Raw genomic sequence first — 6,630 nt, 5'->3', positions numbered from 1 at the left:
TCCAAAAAAATAATATTCTCATTGTCAGGCCCACAATTAATTTTAGGTACCGTGACACCCATAATAATTTCTGTGACACCCATAATTATATGAAATTTTGAAAAACGTCTACATAACAGGTTATGCATCAAGGGTATAATCGACAACGCAATTTGGATATAACATATCTAAAAAATTGCGCCTTGGAATTTTACAAATTTTATATCGTTGTAAATCTTTTTAAGAGAGCTACACAACAAGTACAAACAACAATATCAAAATTTTGTTTTTCACGCAAAAATCGGAGGTGATCATCATTTTAGGCAAAATTTTCGAAAACTTGATACATAACCATTATGCAACCACCAAAAAGTATGCATAACGCATTATGCAGACGCATAACGAATTATGCAACCATTTTCTCCACTGCATAACAAATTATGCATCTATAACAAGTTATCTAGCCATTGTATTAGTGCGTACATAAAAAATAGATGCATAATGCATTATGCATCTATTTTCTCAATGCATAAAAGATTGTGCAACAATTTTCTCGATGCATAATGCATTATGCAGCCGTATTTTCGGATGCATAACAGGCTATGCCTCTATTTTCGCGACTGCATAACATGTTATGCAGATATTATTGTAGGTACATGACAAGTTATGCAGTCTTTGTTTTTGTTGGTTATAATAGTGACAGAAAATTTGCTGCATAACGTGTTATGCAACCGTTTTCTGGACTGTATAACAAGTTATGAAACAAATTTTGTAGATGCATAATAGGTTATGCATCCATTTTTGTAAATGAAAAACATATTATATAGCTATTTTTATAAATGCATAACATATTATGTGCTTTTCTTTCCCTGTATTGCACATCAGTAATTTGTGCTTCTCTTTCCCTATTTTTATAACAACGATCATCATCCAAACTCAACTTCTGGTACTCAATTTGACAACCCATTTTCTCAACAACATCACACTCATCTTCTCTGGTTCACATCATCACAAACCCATCTATAATTTCTTACCCAGTTTAACATGCATCCTCAATTTGAACGGCAACAACTTCATCTGCCTATTCTGTCAAATCCACCAATTCGAAATCCATTGATGTGGAGTCAAATGTTCAGACACTAAGCATTGATAATAATTCGATACCCATACATATATCCACCTAATAACAATGATACAGCATTATTGTTTTTGTTAAGTTAAGAATTAACAAATATGTAGAGGTGAGATAAACGAGTTCTTTTAGACATCTAGAAATGAAATTTGACATTTGATAAGTGAACTGATGACCATACACGATTTGAAATAGATTAAAATAATGGAAATATGGCCAGCCAGGTGATAAACGGACAGAGAGGTTCAACTATTATTGGTTTTGGTATCATGTGGCACATTCCAATGTGAACAAACTAATGCATGCTAATCTTCAAGAGTGTCTTTTATTTGGGGTTCTAAAATGAATTTGAAGAAACCCTAAATGTAAAATCAACTTTGTTTAACAGAGTAAATTTTTGAAACTAAAATGATTTATCTATCTTTGTTAAATAGAAAACATTGTTTATAGTACCTGGTTGGGGAGCATTGGTTCAGCAGGGATGGTGTTGATTCATCAATGGAGGTTGAACGCCTCTCTACGGAAATGAGAGGGAATTTTAGAAATCCAATTCGAAATCCATCTCTCAAATCTACCAGCAACAGATCCCATTTCAACCACCAACACATTAACAATATCAGATTCAATATCTCGTTCATCTCTTCTGAATTGCAGCACCACCAGCATCTGCTTCACAATCTCACTATCAGCAGAAATCGCTTCAATTTATTATCGTCTTTGTCATTGCAGATTCAACCAGAAACCCATTAATCCATGGGAACAACAATACCTCATTTCTCTTCTTCTTCTTCCATTGAGCTTCGAAACCAATCCGCTGCAAAACTTACTCGTTCACAGCCATGAATCAATCAAACTCATTTCAATTCAATCGACTTTCTTCACTGCAACAATTTTGTCTCCAATCCTCGATCTAACCTTCAATCCAACCCTAATTCTGACGTACAACAACACCAACTTCTCTATCTCAGATTTATCTTTTATAGTACCAGTAACTTCTCATATTCGAGCCAAAACTTCTCTCGGTTCAAATCCCCTTCTCAGATTCCTTTTTGAACTCCAATTTCTCAATTCGATTACCATAGCAAAACCCTAGCCAAAACCCATTTCTTCTCTGATTGATTTCGAATCCAAAAAAAAAAATATTAGGAAAGAAGAATAAAAGAAGCAATGAAAGAAAAACGAGGAAGAATAAGCGAAGAAACAATTTTAAAAATTCTGCGTGCGGGAGAAATTTTATCCCAGAAAATAGGTGCGCGTCTGAACTTTTCTGAGCGTGGGTTTCATAGTGGAAGAAATCTGTAAAATGAGTTTGGCTGTAGTTTTCACTTCCTAAAATGTCATTCACACACACCCATTCACCATAGCCCTGACTTGCTCCATCCACCATTTCCTCAAGCCATTTTTCCAATTTCAACTTTTGTAAATCACCATCACAAAACTGCAGCTCAAGGACCATCTCTGCCAGTTCATCCAGCACCTGCTCAACTCAACACTAATTCATAACCCATTTAAGCAACCACCGATAGCAACACAAACATTCTCCACATCCCTGCACAGTCCTAAACATACATCTAAATTCACAGGTCATTTATTATATTGCGGTATCTCCACCAGAACTGTAGCAATTCCTTTTAGAGCAACAAACCTCCATTTGCAATCATCCATCAGGCATAACCCATATCTTCTTATCACTGTATACTCTCAGCCATCAACTAACAACTACCTATTTCAGCTTCTAAATCTCACCAGACAACCATCTCTTGCAGACCGTAACAACCATCATTTTTACATAAGCCCAACCGTGACTATTGCAAAAAGTTAAGTCGTTACTTGCCACAATCTAAACTATAAAAACACTCTTTTTCTTTAAAAAATTTTTTTTAACAAATGAGACAACTCCCGCGAACCGTACTACATAGTTGATGGCATTGGATTAAAAGAAAAATATTAATTACAATTATCAAAGAAATTCTTATTCCCCAAAAATAGTTTTTTTTTTTACAAGAGGTACTAAACCCAATTACCCCCACTGCCTCATTAATACAGGTTCAAAATACACTAAAGAGGAAAAAGAAAAGTCCATCCTAAACTAGCTATTTTTTGAGCATTCACCAGAGGTAAGGAAAATCGAAACACCTGGAAAATTTATCAACATGAGTTAAACTTCGAGCAAGATCTCCCTAGATTCCGAACTAAGACAAGATTTAGAAGAACAACTTAACTTGCAAGCATAAGGTGGTCAGATTTTAGAACAGATTAAAATTTATGTAGATGGTACTAGAATAATGAAACAAATAATTTGCAAGAAAGAAATTAGACAATTTACAGCTAAGAGAAAACCAACTATTAAGGTTAGTCGAAACATTTTATAGGCATGCTCCAGACATAGAAGTATGGCTTTATGCCAAACTTATACAAGAATAATATAAAACCATCGTAAAACTCTCTAAATACACACTAAGCAAACCAAGAAATCTATAAACGTAGTGGAAACCAATTATTTCCGATTGTCAACGAAATAATACTACGATACCTAACTATAAAGCTTGTATAGTTGAATCCTACCCTGGTAGGGCATAGAAAATTTAGTAGACATCCTATATACATCAATACAGTTACCAGAAACATATCTCGGCAAAAACCAAAGATCTAAACAACATGGAAATATCCAGTCCACATCCTATACATCTCGATAGAGTTACCAAAACCACCTCCCTGCAAAACTACAACTCGTATCAACACAGAAATGTACGGTACACATCCTATACAAATCCGGTATAATACAGAAATGTACGTCATACCTCATGTACATTTCCTTCAATTCTTTAAGTCTTCGGTACACAAAAACAAGAAAACTTGTAAAATGATGCACGGACACATCTATACACCATTCCTCACAATACAACTATGTTGGAATATTTTCAACGCCGCTAACCAAAGGGGGGTCTTGGGGGGCATCGCCCCCCAGGCTGTGGTCGACCTGACAGGTCAGGTCGTGGGGGTCCAGGGGAGACCGCCCCTGGTGGGGGTTTCAAGGGGGCAACGCCCCCGGAAGAATTTTTTGAACTGACGGTTTTATTTGGCCGATAAAAGCCTGTTCGAAAATTTCGAATCCAAAAGACACCATTGATGTCTGTTGATGAAGGAACCTGACGTTTCGTGAATAGAAACCTGTTGGCGAATAAAAACCTATTCCCAACAGGTGCAAAACCCTTTATAAATAGCTTCTCCCAGTTTCGTTTAAGATATAAGAAAAATCAATCTGTTTTCTCTGTTTCAAAAAGCATCATCAGAAATCAGAAATCTCTTTGTGTGTTCTTGATTGAATCAAGGGGTACAAACCTTGAATTCAGTTTTCGTTGCAGGGCTTTCATTGTATCCTGAAGGCAATATTTCGCATACCTGTTGTAATCGCCAATTGTTATTGGGAGGGTAGAAATATTTGTCTAAAAGAAATTTATACAAGCCTTGAAAGTTTTGGAGTGCAACACTTTCTTCTCTGATTCATTCATCCTTTGTGAAACCCAATTTTTTCCAACAAACTATACGAGATTGCTGTTGACACATCTATCCACCATCCCTTGCACCAAATACAGTAGTACAAAATTAGGCGACACAACCCGGCACCGTATTAGTATCCCCAAGTGGGATACATGCAATAACAAAAATGCTTACACAAAGTCCATAATAAAAACGTCAATTTGTCCAACCATATCGTGACGGGGATACGCATGAAGCCATTAATATCCATTGCTGTCGCCGTTCGTTACACAAAATATGTAAAACAATCCTTAAAGATGCAGTATACACCTACAAATCAATCAGGGAACAAACATACACTCACCGGAATACTCTTGCCAGGTACATGAAACATGCACTCTCATTAGCCATAAGTGAACCTTACATCTATATTGCCTGATTAGTGAACGTTAGATCCGTACTTTCCATTCATAAACACCAAAATTAAATTCCTATGACTAATTCTATTGAAGAAACAATCCATAAATTCTAGCTTGGTCACAATACCAAGATTATATCAAACATTACATCAACCAAGTCATCAAGGTTAGACTTTGAACCCAATATTAGTCATTTTCAACTCCGTTCAAGAGATTCCTACCAATTAAATGAAAACCATTGTAGATCAACCAAAGATAAGTGTTGGTGCAAAAATTAATCACCCCAACAATCTTCGAGATGCGTGTAAGATGATCCAATCGTCGCCGTTGATGAAAAACTCCAAAGAATTGTTGATGAAAAGAGATGGTGTACCTGCAAAGACACTCCGATGCTAAAGTCAGAGGGTGTTCTAAGCAAGTGAGTTCTGGAGAAAAGGAATAGAATTATGTACCTTTTGGGTTGTTTTTTTGCCTCTATTTATAAGTATAAAACCCTGATTTTACTTCATAATGACCTAGATTTACAGTTTTCCAGGATATCCATTTGGATTTACATTTATCCTCAAATATCTGCATATTTCCATGAGAATCCATGTTTATCTTGTTAGATCTTTGTACATCCTGAGAGATCCATATTATCCTGTCAAGATTTGGTGTATATTCCCACAACCTTTGTATTTATCTTGAGAGATAACATTTATCTCTACAAGATTTGAAATCAACTTGGAAGATCCTTGCCTATCTCCCAAGACCCGTGTCTTTCTAGAAATGGCTTCTATAATATGCCATTTGGGCTTCTATAATAAGCCTTGTGGGTTTCCATAATAAACCCACCGATTTCCATAATAAATCGTATTTGGGCTTCCATAATAAGCCTTGTGGGTTTCCATAATAAACCCACCGGTTTCCATAATAAACCGGATTTAGGATTCCATAATAAGCCTTGTGGGTTTCCATAATAAACCCGCCGGTTTCCATGATATACCGGATTTGAGCTTCCATAATAAGCCTTGTGGGTTTCCATAATAAACCCATCGGTTTCTATAATAAACCGTATTTGAGCTTCCATAATAAGCCTTGTGTGATATGCACGTACGCTATTTGAATAGGGTACAAACATCGCCCCCTCTTAATTCTCAACTTGTTGAAGAATTAAGAAGATTATAATCCCGACTGTCCGTTGCAATGTGCCTACGATGACCCGGTTACTTTTATGATCATCTTGCCGCGAATTTAGCGTTGCTAACTTTTCGAAGTGCGCCCGGGTTTATATCAACATTTCTAAGTATAAGAATTATACTTAAAATTTCCATGCGTCCACATACTGCAGGTACCTAGCACACTGGAAGCACGTTCAAATTACCAATAATGTACTATACATAAATTTACGACGTACCGGCATGTGAGGCTTGACGTGTCCATGCGCTCTTTAATATTTTCCTTTCGCTCCTTTAGCTCCATTTTAGTTTCGGCTTAATTATATTGGAACATTTTCTTTTCTCCTTTCTCTTTATTAGAAAGACATTGTAGTTGTTTCCTTAACAATCGAAATACTTCGTTTTTGTCTTTCTCTTTACTAGAATAACATTGCAAATATTTTCCCCTAGGTGTTCGTTCGTT

At 36.1% G+C, this 6,630-nt stretch overlaps 1 long non-coding RNA gene across 1 annotated transcript; it reads right to left on the bottom strand.

Annotated features, from left to right (window-relative positions):
- Positions 1-848: 848 nt before the first annotated feature.
- On the bottom strand, positions 849-2,214 carry LOC113327542. The gene is made up of 2 exons (XR_003348992.1): positions 1,565-2,214; positions 849-1,159 (listed from the first exon to the last, which is right to left on the bottom strand). It is a non-coding gene; the product is annotated as an uncharacterized LOC113327542 (long non-coding RNA).
- Positions 2,215-6,630: the final 4,416 nt, after the last annotated feature.

The sequence above is a fragment of the Papaver somniferum genome, unplaced genomic scaffold, assembly GCF_003573695.1.
Source record: "Papaver somniferum cultivar HN1 unplaced genomic scaffold, ASM357369v1 unplaced-scaffold_103, whole genome shotgun sequence".
Taxonomy (NCBI): Eukaryota; Viridiplantae; Streptophyta; class Magnoliopsida; order Ranunculales; family Papaveraceae; genus Papaver; species Papaver somniferum.
This window is presented reverse-complemented; position numbering and strand designations above follow the sequence as displayed.